The sequence below is a fragment of the Ambystoma mexicanum genome, chromosome 4q (assembly GCF_040938575.1).
Source record: "Ambystoma mexicanum isolate Mex_15411 chromosome 4q, UKY_AmexF1_1, whole genome shotgun sequence".
NCBI lineage: Eukaryota > Metazoa > Chordata > Amphibia > Caudata > Ambystomatidae > Ambystoma > Ambystoma mexicanum.
Window position 1 is genome coordinate 962,987,723 of NC_090928.1, and position 19,506 is coordinate 963,007,228.

At 50.0% G+C, this 19,506-nt stretch overlaps 1 protein-coding gene across 2 annotated transcripts in view; it reads left to right on the plus strand.

Moving 5' to 3' along the window:
* The window catches only part of RCOR3 (REST corepressor 3), a 1,149,883-nt gene that overhangs the window by 216,903 nt on the left and 913,474 nt on the right, over window positions 1-19,506 (plus strand). The gene's annotated exons all lie outside the window — the stretch shown is intronic.

Consider the following 19,506-nt stretch of genomic DNA (forward strand, 5'->3'; position numbering starts at 1 on the left):
CTACCTCTCATACGCCAAAAGACCAAACCCAGCCAATGCACTACAGAAATCCAAGCACAGCAACCGGCACCAGCAAGAGAGAGACCGGCTGAAGTCACACACCGCTACAATGTGGCAACCCACCGCACAGAGGATGTCAGAAATCCTACACTAAAAAATACTCAGACTCTATGGACTAAGGAGAAGCCCCAAGTAATTCCCCATGCTACTGAGATGGTCCCGGTAAGCTGACCTAGAAACATGAACTGTACAATTGAATTTCCTGCGCCTCCATATTCATTCAGTGGCAAGTCCATGCAGAGAACGTGTTCAGGGCTTAGCTTCCTTTTTAAGACTTCCCCATGCACATTCACTTCCCAGGGGAGGATATGACTGGATTGGTTAGTGAAAGATGGCCAATCAGGACAGAGGGAGGGACATTTAAGCAGGGGCAGGAAACCGGAAACATGGTTTGTCTAGGTGAGGAGACTAGTGAAGGCAGAGGTGAACAAAGAGAGCAGCAGGAGGAAGAAGGAAGGGGCAGCATGCGGAGGAGATTTGTGTAGCAGGTAAGGCATTGGCTTAGGAGTAATAGTGGTCCTACAGTGTGAGTGGGCTTGTGTGTGAGATTAGTGTGTAGAAAGGATAGTGTAAAGATTGTATATGAGAAGGCCGGTACAGAGTGTGAAGAGGGTGATTGAGTAGTGGTGTGGGGGAGTAGTAGAGGTGCAGGACGAGTAGTGCTGTGGAAGGAGGAATAGGATAGGAGCAGCAGCAGTGGGTGGAGGAGTGGTAGTAGACAGGGAGGAGTAATAGCAGACAGCAAACACATTTACCATGGGGTCATCAACAATCTTTTTGTAACCACAAAAAATGCAAAATGCCAAAGTTGTGCATCCAGGTACCCACAAAAGGGCCCTCTAGGCAAGGCAGTATAGATGAAGTTGTCAGGGATATTTGCATATGCTTTTCCCCCCAAACACCACTATTGCGCAAAATAGTACACAGAAACACGAGAAACGTGCAAGAATGATACTCATTGCCCCAATGTGGGAAAGACCTCCATGGTGCACTCATCTGCTAAACATGTAATTTTGGCCACCATGCAAACAGTCAGTGGCACAAAACCTGTTAACACAAAAGGATGAATAGATCACATACCGAACGCCTCATTCGACCAACTTAGCCTGGCTCCGGAATTCATAGAATTTAGACATCTAAATCTGTCAACACATTGTGCAGATATCTAAAAGGAGGCACAAAAACCAAACACCAGCCATTCATGTTTCGACCAATGGAAAAGGTTAGTCATATTGTGTTCCAAGAATAACATCAGTCCCATTGACTGTTCTCCAATAAAAATTCTTACATACCATCACACTCTGCTGGACTTAGGCCTAGTGTTTAATTTACTTAAATTGCATTTAGCTCCTTTATCAACATACAGTACATCTAAACACAAAGGGTCCTGTTGAAAAATGTCAGTTATCAAGGCTTTTGTGGGAGGGTTTACACACATTGCTCCTGCATTGGCTCTTTCATGAATTCACATTCTGTGATTATTCCCCGTCGTCAGGCTGGGAAACCCCGGCAACTTTAGTTTAGTAGTTTTCCTATGAAAAAAACATTGACACCTTGAGTGTCCCATCAACGTTGGTGTGGGTGCTTTTTGCAGCACCAATGGGACGTCAACTGTATAGCTCCGCCCCCGCAGCTTCCCCTCAGATTTAAACCATCTTCCAAACTGTTGTGATTCCTCACACTTCTCTCCTGAGAAAATATCTACATTTACTTGTGGAAACATTTTTTCTTCAGCATTCGCTATTTCCGGTCTTCGACGCTGAAAAAGCTCAGTCCAGCTCCATTATGGAATCTTCAGGAACAAAAAAGTCGTCGTTCAGACCATGTGAGACCTGTGGCCTGAAGAACGTGAATGAAGGAGACAGGCATTCGGACTGCCTTTATTGTCTGTACTCGAGCCATTTGGATGACGGATGTGACATCTGGCAAGGCTTCGCGCAACAGACCCTTAGAGACAGAACGAGATGCCTAATTTGTTGGCTCAATGAAGGGGCCTATCCAGCGTCGAAGGTCGGCTCGTCACGCAGCGGGAGGGCAGCCACTCCCTCGGACAAGCGATCGTCTTCACGTCAGAGTTCCAAATCTGAGGAACCAGTGATGAAAAAGCAGAGGACAGGTAATGCTAAATCATCTTCCGGCCATGCTAAGGCTGTCGAAGAGACCAAAGGAAAAGGGCTCACACCTGTCTTTGAGATCCGCTGACTCATCCCGGAAATCTGTCGACAGATGAGCATAAATCGAGGATAACATCCTCCTCAACCTCGTGGGCAAAAAAGTCTTCTTCGAAGAGCACCAAGAAACACCACTCGTCATCGGGATAGCACAGTTCTTCTTCCAGACACGTGTCTTCCTCAAAACATCACACAGCGTCCAAATAGTCATCCAAACCGCTGTCTACTTCACCGACGACAGCGTCAACGACAGTGTTGTCTCCATCGATGTCTCGAGTCCCGTCAACGACGACTATCTCGTTGACTACATCGTTGACTACCACCTCAACGATGACTTTTCCGGATGAAGAAAAAATCCCAAGCAAAAAGCAGACACGTGCATCGTCTACTGGGCCGGAGAGTTCAGAAAAGGAGACAGAAGTATTGTCCCCCAGAGGGATATTAAAAATTCCATCTGGACCCACGGTAATCCACTAACCACTTTTGGAAATCTCTCCAACAGTATTACGAGAAGAAATTCTGCAGCACGAAATCACTTCAGATTTCGAGGCCCCTCCTTGCGAATGTCAAGCGGTATTCAAATCAGATGCTGAGGAAGGAGGTTCACAGGCACCCATTCCAGAAGCATTGGGCCTGCAGCGAAGATCTCAAACACCTTCTTTGCCATCGACATCAGTAGACATGGGAGGTATTCCATCACCGTACCCTCTCTTAAACCCTCATTCCTTGCTATCCATGCAGGTCATGTCCACTCTTCAGTCTCTACTCAGTCAGCAGGTTGCCAGACTTCCTTTGCCTCAGGCTCCAACTATTCAACCATATGGAGACCCACAGGTTACACCTCGACAGAAGGGGATGTCTAACTATTTTCAAGACCAGGGCTCTCGCCCTAGAAGGCAACCCCCTTCCAGACCTCCTCCTCCACATCCTAGGACATTTAGTCCAAGACGAGGAGAGAACAGGAAGAAAGTGAACTGGTGGACACTGATCTGGACACTTCTCCACAAGACACGCTTTCCACAGTCTCCTCTTCCTTGAGGAGAGCTGATACATGGGACACGGACCCAGACTAGGACGCACCAGGTAGTCCGGCTCAGCCATCTTCCCCCAGACGACATAGGAGCATTTCACCCCATGATGGCGCAGGCCTGCCAAGTATTCGGCCTAATTCCAGAAAAAGAGAAAAAAGATTGCTTCGTCTTTGATCATATGTGGAAGAGGAGAAAAGCCATTTTTTTCATTCCAATTCCTGATCATGTGTGGCAGAAAGGCCTCTGCACTATGAAGCATCCCTTTATGGAAACGGCAGTGAAAGGGTGATTGGAAAAGAAGTGTAAGGCTCCGGATTCCACTCCAAAATACCTTACATCGCAACCAACGCCAGAGTCCGTTGTATCAGCTGCAGCTAGCCGGAAAGCACGCACAAAACATAAGTGTGCCACTCCCCCGGACAATGACAATCACAAGTTGGATGCCTTTGGAAAGAAGGTACTTACCTTTGGGGCAACAAAAATGAAAGCAGCAAACTCTTTAGCCATTGTCGCACAATACGACCGTGAAATGTGGCATTGTTTAGCCCCTCTATTAGACCACCTGCCAGAACAGCAAAGAAAGGAGGCTATGCTGTTGGTGCGAGAGGGGGGAGAGGTGTCAAATCACAGCATGAATATAGCTGTAGACCTGGATGAAACCGGCTTTAAATAGATCAGCAATGGAGTGGTTCGCAGACACCAAGCTTGGCTTCGCTGTACAGACTTTCGCCAGGAGGTGCAGCACAAGGTGGTGGATATGCCATGCAACGACAAATCTTTTCGGTGAAAAGATGGATGAAGCCCCTCTCGCTCTTCTCGTGGAGTCTCAGGAAACTCAAGATTCTCAGGTTCTAGGGAAAACAAAGACTATAATAGATCCACATATTATTCACAAGGTTACAAGCGCAACTTCCAATCTACACAGCGCAATAGAGAGTACCAGGGACAAAGGAAGAGTGGATCTTCCTCTGCCCAAAGAGGGCGGCAAAATAAAATACAGCAATGACTGCCACAAGGACAGTGAATAAGGAGGAAATGTGGCGTTTCACCTCAAAACTAGTGGCATTCTATAACTACGGTTAGATGGGTACTAGATGCTATCCAGTACGGCCACTTGTTGGAGTTCAAATGTCCACTCCCATCCAGAAAGGCGTCTCAATCACACCTTCACGTCTTGTGGTGCGAGGTATGTCACATGATAACAAAAAGGGCCATCGAGAAAGTACCTCTCTCAGAAAAAGGAAAGGGCACGTATTCAAGATTCTTTGTGGTTAAAAACAACAGGTGAAAATGGCATCCGATTTTAAACCTTCGGGTACTAAACAAAAACATAAGAAAACAAAAATTCAAGATGATAACGCCACAAGAGGTTAAAAGAGCAGTACAGCTGCAAGAATTCTTGGCATGCCTAGACCACAAAGATGTGAAATTTCGGATACCAATTCATCAAAAGCACCTAAAATATCTCAGGTTTGCAGTGGCTGACAGCTATTTCCAATTTTGGGTTCTCCCCTCTGGCTTAAAATGAGCATCCAGGACATTCATCAAATGCCTGGCGCCAGTAGCAGCCTACCCCCGGAGACAAGGCCATCACATTTACCCATGGATGACTGGTTGGTTTGGGGAACAATTTACCAACAGGCGTTATCGTCTCTCAACAGGGCAGAGATTCTACTCCCGATTGGGCTTCGCCATCACCTACAGCAAATCATTCTCAATTCCCTCAAAGAGCTTGGTCTTCCTGGGAGCACAATTCCTGGCAGACCACAAACGGGTAAAACCATCTACGGAAAGACTAAAAAAGCTTCTACCAGGCTCATTTACACCAAACAAATCCATCACGGTCTGGTCTTACATGGCTCTCCTAGAAACCATGTCATCTTGAATTCCCCCCGATCCCAACTGTCGCCTACACATGCGCCCAGCGCAGAAAGTCCTTGCAACCAGATAGTCCCAGATCCAGGGCTCCTGGTCGGACAGGGTAATCCTCTCGCGGCCACTGGCAGACGCTCTGAAATGGTGGACTCACCCCTTCAACATCACACTGGGAATGCCACTGGCGGAGCCAAACATCCAATGTACCATTGTGACCGATGCCTTTCTTAATAGGATGGGGTGCTCATTTAGACCAGCACCAGGTCAAGGGCCTCTGGCCACCCAAGGAAATCTTACTGCATTTCAATGTCCTAGAATTGCGGGCAGTGAAATAGGCTCTCAAATCCTTTCTCCCCCTCAAGAGCTCAGTGGTGCGTGTCCTCACCATAAACACAACCACAATGTTCTACCTGCGGAAACAGGGGGGGAGGCGCGCTCCGAAGTCTTATTCCAGGAAGCACAAACCATCTGGCACTGGGCCATCCAGCACAACATTCACATCCAAGCCTTCCACCTACCAGGGATGCAGAACAAATAGGCAGATCCCCTCAGCAGGGAGTCCTCCCAGACACACAAGTGGCAACTGCACAGCACCCAGGTAGCAAAGATCTTCATGAAAATGGGGCCTTCCCCCCATCTGGACCTTTCTTTCGCCAGCCCCGAAAACGAGCAATGTCAGCAGTTTGCAAGCAGAATCTCACTTCAGAACTCCCGGGGAGTCGCATTATCCTTCCCTTGGAACGGGATGTTTGCTTACGTGTTTCCCCCCTTTCCTCTCATAAGGAAAACCATTCGAGTGATTGGCAAGGCTCCCTGCAAGATAATCGTGGTGGCCCTGTTCAGAACCAGGCAGACCTGGTTCTCCGACCTGCTTGATCTGGCAGTGGACGATCCGATTCATCTAGGATCTCAGCCGAATTTCCTGTCCCAGAACAAAGGGATGATCTTGCATCACAATCCAGACTCCCTCAAATTGGTGGCATGGCTTCTGACCATTACGATTTTAGAAATCTGAATATCCCTCAGGACTGTCGTCGCATCTTGGCGGCTGCAAGAGCTCCATCCACCAACATCTCATTTGGCCGAAAAGTGGAAGAGATTTTGTGCTTGGTGTACACAACAACCTAATCTACAGCCGTTAGATATAACACCTGAACAACTGCTTCTATATCTTTTGTTATTAGCTACAGAAGATCTAGTGGTGGCTTCCACCAAGGTGCACTTGTCGCCGATATCAAGATTTCCATGTAAAAGAACATCTGCCCCACTCTACAGTGACAGACTAATCAAGCAGTTCTTGAAGGGCCTCTTTCGAACCTTTCCTCCATGGAAAAGGATTCCACCCGTATGGAGTCTTAACCTAGTCTTAACCCAGTTCTAGCATCCCTTATGAAACCTCCTTTAGAACCCATGTCATCAGCCAACATCAAGTTTCTTACTTGGAAGGTGGCTTTTCTGGTGGCCATTACGTCTTCTAGACGGGTGTCAGAACTCCAGGCCTTGGTCATTGATCCACCATATCTGCAATTAATGAGGGACAAAGTGGTCCTCTCTACGAAACTGCATTTCATTCCTAAAATACCATCAGAATTTCTTAAAACTGCCACAATCACTCTTCCAAACTTTTTTGCAAATGCCTCTTCACCAGCTGAAAAGACTCTGCATTCTCTAGATGCCAAGAGAGCATTGAAGTATTACTTGGTCCGCACAAGATTGTTTAGATCGTTTAATATGCTCTTTGTGGCCTTTGGCCCTTCTAATAAAGGGAGGTCAATTCCGAAACAGTGTATCTCATGATGGGTGGCATCTAAATATCCTTCTGCCACGCAAAGGCCAACAGGCCATTACAATCGACTCCCAGAGCGCATTCCACAAGGTCCACGGCGGCTCTGTCGGGGGTACCCATCAGAGACATTTGCCATGCAGCAACATGGGCAGTGCCCCCACACTTTCACCAGTCACTACTCCCTACATCAGAAACATGCCGAAGATGTGCAAATGGGACAGGCAGTCCTCCAACGACTGTTACAGTAAGGTAAGCCCCGCAATTTCCAGGGTTTGTTCCTTTTTTTACCTGAAGGATGTATGCTTTTGCTTAATGTGCATGTCTTCTTAAGGTCTACCTCTTGTTTGCTGATATACACCTCCAAGCATTTCTACTGCTACATCTATTCACAGCATGGATTCACATGCACCCTCCAGCCTTCCCCCTCAGGCAAACATCCTTTTTAGGACATCCTCCCTTTGGAGAGGTTAAAATCTGAGGGGAAGCTGCGGGGACGGAGCTATACACTCAACGTCCCATTGGTGCTGCCAAAAGCACTCACAATGAAGTCGATGGGACACTCAAGGTGTCAACGATTTTTCCGTAGGAAAACTACCATATTAAAGTTACGGGGGTTTCCCAGCCTGACGACGGAATATTCACAGCATGTGAATCCATGAAAGATACCAACGCGGGAGAAATGGAGTTACAGGTAAGAAACCACTCTCTTACCCTGCATTCGGTCATCCACCCCAGGCAGGTATCTTAACTTTTGTGTTAATCAAACCTAAGAGTTCACCCTTTGAACCTATTATGAGACAGGCATGGCATCAAGAGATATACACACTCAAATGGGTTTGTTTGAAAACCTTTGTTGGTGTAATGCCTGACTGGCCCTAACTCTAAAGGAATAATTCCCTCAACTGATGTTTCTAATGGCCTCGTTTTCTAAGAGCTAAAAATAAGTCTGTCTGTGTCTAAACCTATGCTTGCCCTCACTCCTCTTTACAAAAATTTGATAGGAAGTCTTTTCAAAAATAAGGAAAATAGTTGTACGACGAAAAATGGAAACCAGGATTGGTTTCAGGTGGTCTTCTTACCAGGTGCTGCTGGGTCAGTGTCACACAAATAAGTTTAATCCACAGAAGACCTTCTCCGCAGGTACCTTGTAGTTACATTCAGTGTCTTTAAATCTTTTGGGGTTCCCTTCCCCAAGCTTCAGCTTCGTCAAGTTTGGAAAATGGTAACACAGTTCCTTTTGTAAGCTTCTCAGGGTTTCCTTCCCCACGCTTTAATCCTTTCACCAGTTCAACAAAAACTGTAACGCTCACCTGATTCCCACGGAGGCGCTGGTCTTGGCAGGAAGGTGTCTGTGACCCGAAAAGTGATGTGCAGGACTCTATTTGCTTCTGGGGCCGAACCTCTTCGCACTGTGTGTCGAACTCGAAGAGTGAGATTTCTGCAGGTGAAAGAATATGGGGGTTAATGATCTGGGTTGTTGAATGTCCCTCTCTCTCTCTCTCTCTCTTCCTAGCTTCTCCGTAGAGCCCCCAGGTCAACGTGCTCACCTTAGATAGGTGAATGCTGGACTCTCCATCTGCGTCTGGTGCAGGGTGCCGTTGCCAGTTCCTTCACTGGTGAAACATAGGCCTCTTGACATCAGAGGATCGCTACTGTCGTTAACTGTACGAGCGGTGAGTTTCCGGACACCTTTTTAGTCCTTATAGTCTTTAGGTGCGTGGGCACGTTAATATAGAACAGGACTCTGTATAATGCTTTTTCCTATTTGTCTTGCAGGGCTCTTGAGATAGGAGGTGGTGTGAAGAGAGCCGAAGTTGGAGCCAGAGCCTTGGAATGAAGCGCTTGGAAATGCGTAAGTAAATGCAAGCGCTCTAACTGTCTCTTTTCCCTTGCAGCTGTGAGTTCGTGCTGAAGAGATGCTGGAAAACGCCGGAGTATTTGCAGGCGTTCTATTGTGGCGAGCGCGATGGAAGTGAGTAAATACCTGTCTAATGTCTCTTCGTTTGTCTTTCAGATGCTGGGTTGCAGCGTTGAAGAAATCCGGAATTCGCGGAATGCCGGTAAGTAATAACAATGCTTTTGTCTTCACAGGCGGAGGTGCAGCGTGAAGAAATGTTCGCTGCCGATGGATCAGGTGAGGAAAGCGCTGCGTGTAAAGGTTGCCGTTGCGAGAGAACGGGTCTCAACGACCGGTGGGGGGTGTCTGTACTCCCACTCCCTGTATGGTGGAGGAGAGGCACAGGAGACCCCAGCCAAGATTCTCTATTCGGTAGCAATGGTCGAGCAATCAAGGCCTAGCTTCTCAGGAGGTGATGCAGGCTGGTTCTTAAGTCCAGTGTATTCCCAAGCCCCCCACAAAGGAATATCCACACTCTGTATTGGTTAGAAACACAGTCTTTATATAATCAAAAGTTAAGGTTATGTATATTCATCATGATAACTCACTTTGTACTCCGGCAAAATCTACAATGACAAATATTTACAATCCTAAAGTGGTACCACCCTAGATCTCATTGAAGTGCATGAACCATACTGTACAATGTCACACAGACCAATAGAGTGAAACCAGCAATAGAGAGAGGAGAGAAAACAAGATGGTTGAGCAATAGGCAGAATACTGGCCCCTACCACTGGGCACAGTTCTGTGTGGAGATCCCCCCACCTGGGCAATCTGTAAAGAAAGATATAGCACAAGCCCAGTCCATATATTGCTCTGCAAGTCTTATTCTCTCCTATAATGTTTTTACCCCCCCCAATGTACCTGGTGGAGTCGAGCTCCTCGAAGAGGCGTCGACAAACGTCAAGGGACTCGCTGTTCGGCGACGGGGAATCGACGGCCCTTCTTGAATGCCTTCCCTTTCAAGCGGGAGGCACGGGGCGTCGAACGTCCGTCGACAAACGAGGTAGAACGATGTCGAAGAGGCGGCAGCTTCGTCCGAGCGGTGCTCATCGGCGTCGGGGCGTCGGCGTCCTGCAAGGCGGAGGTGTGCGGGGCACCTCGATGACAATAGTTCTGGACCGCAAAGATTGTAGAGACGGGAGCCCAGCAAGGGCGTCGAGTCGTCCGATTCTTTGAGGTTGTCGGGTGGCGGGAAACCCACCGGCAGGTTTCTCCTCGGCGCGTTGGTCGTCCTCGACTTTCTCCGGCAGGATAAGAGGTCGACGAAGCGGTCGAGAGAGTCCTTCGATTGAATGTTCTTAGGCAAAGGAGCGGACGGCTCCGGTCGTCGGCGGCACGGCGTCAAGTGGTTCCCACGGCTGGGCAACACAACTTCGACGGGCCTCCAGCGGTTCCACAAACCTGCGAACCCTGGTCGACGGTAATGGACTTCGACGGCGTCGATGTCCGGGTGCTTCACTTCGATCTCCTCGGCGGTCCCGTCTCGGGTCGACAGCCTTTCGAGGGTCTGTCTTCCAGGGCGCTTCGGCGAAGATGGAGCGGTGCTTGATGGTCCCTCGGAGCACGGGAAGAGGGCGCCTTACCAGGTCCTCTCTCGGGTCAGCCCTCGACGAATTCGTCAGCCTTCGGATCGGTCGAAGCAAATGCCACAGCAAATCTTCTTCTTCCAGCTGGACGTCGAGGATCAGCAGTTCCAGTTACTCGTAGAGTGGAGACTCAGCTCCCTGGCTGCTTCAGGAGCACAATGGTCGCTTCTCAACCAAAGGTCCCTTCTGAACACTTTTCCAGTGGTGAGAGGTCCCCAGATATACTATCCTCTCTCTCATCCACGCTGCTGGCACACACTCAGCAGCCAATCATACTGAAGGGCATTCATGCAGTCAGTCAGCCAATCAGGCACACAGTGCATTCAGGCCACACTCCTCCCTTCCAGACACTCACAACAAGAAATGTGGATTGGGACAAGTACCCAGCCATTCAACACTACACACTGCATTCGGGCCAGTTTCGGGCAGGGCTGTCTCAGTCTTTGTCTCTCATGCCAGAAACCAGACAACCACAACAAGAAGTGTATATTGGTCACACACTCCATTCACCCAGGTCCCACCCACAGGAGGTACCCACAACATACAGACACTGGGAAGGCTCCAGCCAGTCTAGCTGGGCCTTCACAACAATACCATACATGGAACTTCCACCCAACAGCCAGTCAGGGGGAAGGGACAGAGACAGGGCTTCCCAGGACTTTGGGAAAACAAGATAACAGGCAATAGAAAGCAAGAGGCCACAGGGGCCATCTTGTTTCCTATCAGGAATCAACAGATCCCAATGGCAGGGCCTGGGTATCCCAAAATGGAGGACACCCAGAGCACCTGTCAATTCCAGCACGGAGCTGCCACCAGCCCATACCCTGCTCTGGGGCCACCCACAGGTGCCCAAAAACATACACTAGGGGCACAGGGTTGCACCCCTACCCATGGGTGCCATAAGGGTATCCCATGGGTCTGTTCACCAAACCAAAAGAGAGAGCTGCACTGCCAGGAGTCCCACATGGACTCCGGGGCAGAAAACATAACAGAACACACGGCAAAAACAGAAAAAGGACAAGGATTCAGAGGCCCTGTCCCTCAGATGCATTTCCAGCATCACAGTTGCCCCCCCCAGACTGAGGTGGAGGGTGTCTAATCTCCCACGGGATAGACACCCTCATCCAGACGGTCAACATACCTTCTGGAAAGGCCATCTGCATTATCGTGACTCTTCCCTGGTCTGTGCTCTATGGTGAAGTCTAGCCCTTGCAGGCTAATGGACCACCTGAGCAATTTCGGGTTCTCACCCTTCATCTGCATAAGCCACTTCAGGGGCTTATGATCTGTTTGGACCTTGAAGGTAGACCCCCTAAGGTAGGGCCTAAAACGCCTAAGGCTCCAAACTATACTAAAACACTCCTTTTCAACAGTAGCCCACCTAAGTTCTCTACCCTTGAGTTGTCTACTGATGAATATGATAGGGTGTTCTCTCCCTTTGTCATCTAACTGGGACAAGACCGCTCCAATTCCGGTGTCGCAGGCATCCATCTGGACGATAAAGGGTCGGCTGTAGTCAGGCGCACTCAACACAGGTGCCCTACACAGACTTTCTTTCAAGCCATCAAAGGCCCTCTGACAGTCTTCGGTCCAATTAACCTTCCTAGGCTGCTTGGGTGACGTTAGAGCTGTCAGAGGTGCAGCTATGGTCCCATAGTCTGCCATGAAATTGCGATAGTACCCGGTGAGGCCCAAAAAGGCTCTCACCTGGGTTTGAGTAGTGGGAGTCTCCCAGTTCTGTACATCCTGTACTTTACTGGCGAGAGGTTGGATTTGACCCCCTACTACCTCATGACCAAGATAGGTAACTTTCCCCTGAGCTATCTGGCACTTGGTAGCCTTGATAGTGAGGTTAGCCCTTTTCAAGGCCTGCAACACCCTATCCAGATGTGTCAAATGCTCTTCCCAGGTGGAACTGTAGACGGCAATGTCGTCTAAGTAAGCCACACAAAAGGCTTCCAGCCCACTGAGCGCATGATTGACCAATCTCTGGAAGGTGGCAGGGGCATTCTTCAACCCAAAAGGCATGACCCTAAACTGGTAGAGTCCCTCAGGTGTTGAGAAGGCCGTCTTTTCCTTGGCATGGTCCGTCAGAGCTATTTGCCAATAGCCTGATATGAGGTCAAAGGTGCTCACAAACTTGGCAGCACCGATGGTGTCCACGAGCTCATCAGCCCTGGGTAATGGGTGCGCGTCAGTCTTGGTGACGGCATTGACTCCTCGGTAGTCCACACAGAACCTCCAATCCTTGGTACCCGCCTGGGAACTTGCCTTGGGGACAAGGACCACTGGACTGGACCAGGGAATGGTTGAGGATTCAATAACACCCAGATCCAACATCTTGGCGACCTCAGCCTGGATGTGGTTCTTAACGGTATCTGACATACGGTAGCACCTGCTTTTGACAGGTACACTGTCACCAGTGTCAATTTCGTGCTTACACCACGGTGTAAGGCCTGGCTTCAGTGAAAACAGAGAGGCATACTGTTGGAGCAAAGCCCTACAGGCCCTCTGTTGCTCTGTTGTCAAATCTGGAGAGAGATGTACTCCCTCCACTGAGCCATCCTGAGGGTTCCTATGCAGCAAATCAGGAAGGGGCTCACTCTCATCCTCTTCTTGCCCAGAAGCTAGCAAGAGACATGAGGGAGGGTCAAGGGGACCGACTATGTCTATGCCCACCCTCTCAGATGGTGTGCCAACCACTGGCAACAGCTGTAGTGGGGCAATGACACTGCCTCCAGTCTTGCCAGACAACTGACAAGTTGGGCAGGTCCTGCAGTGGGACTCCACCTCTACTCCCATCCGTGGCCAGTAGAAATGGGCAGAGAGCCTCTGCTTAGTCTTCTTGGTCCCAAGATGACCAGCCAAGGGCACCTCATGCGCCAACTGCAGTAGGAAGGGCCTGTAAACCTGGGGTACCACCAACCTCTTGCGGGCACCAGGTTCAGGCTTAGTGGGCTCACTAACAAGGAGCTCACCCTCCCAATAAATCCGGAAATTCCTAGGCACCTCTCCTTGTGCCTGGGCCAGGGCCTGTTTCCTCAGTCCCTCGAGAGAGTGGCACTCTCTCTGTCCCTTACAGAAGTCTGCCCGGGAGGGTCCCCCTTCAGCTAACAAGCATTGAAGGTCGGGATGATCCTCCGGGTTGAGAACCTCTCCCACAGGAGAGTCTTCTGCCTCTTCTCCCAAAGGAGTTGAGTTGGCGTTTTCCACTGGACCCAGCCCGTCCGGAGCATGGATCCCAATGGGTGCAGCAGGAAGAGAAGGTGCTCCCTCCACAGAGGTGGCCTTCTTGGTCTTCCTCCTTCTTGCCTTAGGCCTCGCCTTTGGCTCGGGTATCTGACCCACAGCCAGACCCGGTGTCACCTGTGATCTAGTGACGGCAGCAGCAGTCATGGGAAGACCATCCGAGATCAACCCCAACTCTACTAGATCATTCCCTAACAAAATGTTAGCAGGGACATTGTCCTGAACCAGGACAGGAAGCTTTGCTGTCTTGTCTCCAATCATGAGTGTGACTAAGGCTACAGGTGATAATTTGGGAGGCCCACCAGCTAACCTGGTGGTTTGCAGAGGAGCACCTTCATAGTCCTCTGGCCTGAGCAGGGTCCTGTCCACCACTGTCATGCTCGCCCCAGTGTCTCTCAAACCAGTAGAAGGCTGGCCATTCAAGAGGACACTTCTCAAAAATCTACGGGTGTTCTGTGGGATAGTCGCCAGTACTTCCGCGTACTGGTCCCAGGCCCCAAGGGACACTAAGGAAATCTCCACCGGAGCACCAAATGTGATTCCGGCAGAGGAGGGGAGGACAGTGGCCTCCACCTCAGACACGGGGTAAGGGTAGGCCAGGCTGACAGCCTGTACTCCAAGTGCCTTACCTTTACACTTGGGGTCACCCCTTTTGTGATCCAGAGCCCCACAGTCCCAACAAGCGCCAGGAGTGCGGGGTACGGTACTGGAACCACTGGGAGCCTGCTTTGCAGCAGGTGGACCACTACTCTTATTCCCACCCCCAGATGACTTATCCCCACTGGATTTTTGGGTCTTAGGAGAGGAAGGTTTTGGTTTACCCGACTGTGACTGCTTGGGGGACTCCTCAGCTTTCTGAGAGGCCCCCTTCTCTTTATCCTTGTCCTTCCCACTGGAGTCCTTAGGGGACACCCGGTGGGAGACCCACTTGTCAGCCAACCTAGCCAGCTTAAAGGGGTCCAAAATGTTCTGGTCAGCCACATACTGACGCAGCTCTGGTGAACAGGCTTCAGAGAAATGCTCAAAAAACAAGAGGTGGGACAATTCAACAAAAGTCTTAACCTTGTATCCATCGATCCACCCCATCATGTTCATGTGCGCAGCACTCACCCAGTCAACCCAAGACATATTCTCCTTTTTCTTAAAATCCCTGAACCTTCTAAGGTATTGGGTAGGTGTCTTGCCGAACTTGGCAATCAAAGCAGACTTCATACACTCGTACTGACCCCTTTCTTCCACACTCAGCTTCAGAATACAGTCATACCCGGTTTGAGGCACTCTGCTTAACAAACACTTCGCCCAATCTCTTTTATCCACATCATGAATCTCACAAGCCATTTCAAACGCTTCAATCCATTGGAGGATATCCGAACCCTCCACAAATACACCAACCAAATCTTTCATAAACTTGGTGGCTGGGGACCTGACACTCTCACTGGATCTAGCTGAAGTCTCCACTCTAGCTTTCTCTAGCTGGATCCTCTGACATTCAGTGTCCTGGCTCTTGAGTTCAAGGTCCTTATTTTTGAGTTCAAGATCCCTATTCTTGAGCTCCACTTGTTGAGCCAATTCCTCTTTCTTAAGCTCAGCATCTATTTCCAACTTGCGGTATTCAAAGGCCAATTTCATCCTTAATAACTCAAGTTCTAAGGAATTGCTGGAGTTTGGAACAGAGGCAGCAGGAATGGCGGCATTCCCAGAAACAGATTCAGCTGAAACCCCAGGGGCAGAGTCCTCATTGGTTGCATTCCCCCCCTCATCAAGAGTTTCACTATCAGTCTGGTAGTCCACCAGGGCAGCTATCAGCTCAGCCCTAGACTTATCCACAAAGTATAACTCCCTAGCTTCACAAGCACTCTGGAGAGCCTCCAAGCTCATCCGAGTTAATTTGCCATTCGCAATAGACTCCATTGTTTGTAATGCAGTTACCTTGTACACAACTAAACCTTAATTCAATAAAGGGCAAATATCCTTTGTAAGTGGCACGGTTATACACTGATTCTTAAAACCATAAGCATCCCACCGCTTGACACCAGTGCGAGAGAACGGGTCTCAACGACCGGTGGGGGGTGTCTGTACTCCCACTCCCTGTATGGTGGAGGAGAGGCACAGGAGACCCCAGCCAAGATTCTCTATTCGGTAGCAATGGTCGAGCAATCAAGGCCTAGCTTCTCAGGAGGTGATGCAGGCTGGTTCTTAAGTACAGTGTATTCCCAAGCCCCCCACAAAGGAATATCCACACTCTGTATTGGTTAGAAACACAGTCTTTATATAATCAAAAGTTAAGGTTATGTACATTCATCATGATAACTCACTTTGTACTCCGGCAAAATCTACAATGACAAATATTTACAATCCTAAAGTGGTACCACCCTAGATCTCATTGAAGTGCATGAACCATACTGTACAATGTCACACATACCAATAGAGTGAAACCAGCAATAGAGAGAGGAGAGAAAACAAGATGGTTGAGCAATAGGCAGAATACTGGCCCCTACCACTGGGCACAGTTCTGTGTGGAGATCCCCCCACCTGGGCAACCTGTAAAGAAAGATATAGCACAAGCCCAGTCCATATATTGCTCTGCAAGTCTTATTTTCTCCTATAATGTTTTTACCCCCCCAATGTACCTGGTGGAGTCGAGCTCCTCGAAGAGGCGTCGACAAACGTCCAGGGACTCGCTGTTCGGCGACGGGGAATCGACGGCCCTTCTTGAATGCCTTCCCTTTCAAGCGGGAGGCACCGGGCGTCGAACGTCCGTCGACAAACGAGGTAGAACGATGTCGAAGAGGTGGCAGCTTCGTCCGAGCGGTGCTCGTCGGCGTCGGGGCGTCGGCGTCCTGCAAGGCGGAGGTGTGCGGGGCACCTCGATGACAATAGTTCTGGACCGCAAAGATTGTAGAGACGGGAGCCCAGCAAGGGCGTCGAGTCGTCCGAGTCTTTGAGGTCGTCGGGTGGCGGGAAACCCACCGGCAGGTTTCTCCTCGGCGCGTTGGTCGTCCTCGACTTTCTCCGGCAGGATAAGAGGTCGACGAAGCGGTCGAGAGAGTCCTTCGATTGAATGTTCTTAGGCAAAGGAGCGGACGGCTCCGGTCGTCGGCGGCACGGCGTCAAGTGGTTCCCATGGCTGGGCAACACAACTTCGACGGGCCTCCAGCGGTTCCACAAACCTGCGAACCCTGGTCGACGGCAATGGACTTCGACGGCGTCGATGTACGGGTGCTTCACTTCGATCTCCTCGGCGGTCCCGTCTCGGGTCGACAGCCTTTCGAGGGTCTGTCTTCCAGGGCGCTTCGGCGAAGATGGAGCGGTGCTTGATGGTCCCTCGGAGCACGGGAAGAGGGCACCTTAACAGGTCCTCTCTCGGGTCAGCCCTCGACGAATTCGTCAGCCTTCGGATCGGTCGAAGCAAATGCCACAGCAAATCTTCTTCTTCCAGCTGGACGTCGAGGATCAGCAGTTCCAGTTACTCGTAGAGTGGAGACTCAGCTCCCTGGCTGCTTCAGGTCGCTGCTTCTCAACCAAAGGTCCCTTCTGAACACTTTTCCAGTGGTGAGAGGTCCCCAGATATACTATCCTCTCTCTCATCCACGCTGCTGGCACACACTCAGCAGCCAATCATACTGCAGGGCATTCATGCAGTCAGTCAGCCAATCAGGCACACAGTGCATTCAGGCCACACTCCTCCCTTCCAGACACTCACAACAAGAAATGTGGATTGGGACAAGTACCCAGCCATTCAACACTACACACTGCATTCAGGCCAGTTTCGGGCAGGGCTGTCTCAGTCTTTGTCTCTCATGCCAGAAACCAGACAACCACAACAAGAAGTGTATATTGGTCACACACTCCATTCACCCAGGTCCCACCCACAGGAGGTACCCACAACATACAGACACTGGGAAGGCTCCAGCCAGTCTAGCTGGGCCTTCACAACAATACCATACATGGAACTTCCACCCAACAGCCAGTCAGGGGGAAGGGACAGAGACAGGGCTTCCCAGGACTTTGGGAAAACAAGATAACAGGCAATAGAAAGCAAGAGGCCACAGGGGCCATCTTGTTTCCTATCAGGAATCAACAGATCCCAATGGCAGGGCCTGGGTATCCCAAAATGGAGGACACCCAGAGCACCTGTCAATTCCAGCACGGAGCTGCCACCAGCCCATACCCTGCTCTGGGGCCACCCACAGGTGCCCAAAAACATACACTAGGGGCACAGGGTTGCACCCCTACCCATGGGTGCCATAAGGGTATCCCATGGGTCTGTTCACCAAACCAAAAGAGAGAGCTGCACTTCCAGGAGTCCCACATGGACTCCGGGGCAGAAAACATAACAGAACACACGGCAAAAACAGAAAAAGGACAAGGATTCAGAGGCCCTGTCCCTCAGATGCATTTCCAGCATCACAGCCGTGCTAACCTGTTGTTTCTTGTCTTTGCAGGTGCTGCTGAATACTGGATACAGGAATGGTAAGTATTGTTCTTGCAGGTTCAGGATCGGAAGGAAGAAAGGCTGGAACAGACTCGGTAAGCGTTCTGCTGCAGATGCAGAATAACGTGAAGCACGTTTGTTCAATCGGGTGTGGTTTAAATAGCCTTGGAGTGATGAGGCGTCTTCCTCCATGGCCCCGCCTAGGTAAGAAAAGAGTTCCAGTTCCAGAAGAGTTCCCGTGTTGTATCCAGGGAGTGGAGCTTGCCCCACCCAGGTAAGAAAGTAGTTCCTGTTCACAGAGGATTCCTATGTGGCTGGTAAGTAAGCAGAATGGTCTGCTGCAGGTAAGTCGACCCAAGCATCTTCATACATATTATGAGCCCGGCGCTTCCAGTGCCGGGACCGATGGCTTTGATGAGCCTGGTGCCACCGGCGCCAGGACAAGGTCCAAAAGGTCCCAGTGGGGACCGGCTGGTGCCTAAGATAACGGTTAGGGGCCTGCTTCCAAGGACGTTGGGCTGTTCCTGACTCTTTGGAAGCAGTGATCATGACAAAAACAAACAAGTCTCTAACTTGGTTTTGCCTCTTAGGTTTCCCTTCCCCAAGCTCAGGCCCCTTTCAACTTTGAAACAGAAAATCGTTTTTTTATCGGGATGTACTTTGATTTCTTAAACAGGCCTCTGAGGGTCTCTTTTCCCAAGCTCTAGGCCTCTTTAAGCTCCCAAACACAACACATGATTTTTTACAGTTTTGTCTTGAAATCATAAACCATCCTCTCATGCGGTAGAATCAGACAGAGGCTTTCGAAAACGCCAGGCTTTTTGCTTTTCCTAAGCGCAACCACTCTCACCCTCTTGCCCCTCTCTTTGGTCTCATGTTCTTCTGTTACCCTTTTTGTTGCCTTCAAATGCTTTCTGAACCACTTTTCCTCTGCTTTCCTTTCTGTGCACACTTGCCTTTCTTCTGTCCTTCTCTTGCTATGGGCCACTCGCTGCTTCTTTCCACTTTCTCACGCTTTCAGCTGCGATCAGGCTTTTACTTGCCTTTCGCCCCGATCTGCTTTACTTTCACTTTTAACTTTCACACTTTTCTTTCTTTCCAATTCTCTGCTGCTTTCCCTGTTAATGCTTTTCTCCCGCTCTGCTCTCATTTACATGCATGCTTCTGAGTTTCTCTTACACTCTTCATGAGGCAGCGTCGTGTTGAGAGGTGGTTCCTCCAGGCAATGCGGGGTTGAGGTCAGGGTCTCACCACCTGCCCCTCAGTCATCCTTGGGATCGGATCAAGCACTTTGCTGGACCTAGCCTGTGGAATGCAGGCAGCGCGTCTCTGGCTACCTGGAGGCACGGCTCCCTCAACACGCTGCAGCCCACTCACACAGGGCCAGCGTCTTCGCGCGCCGCCTTCATCCTG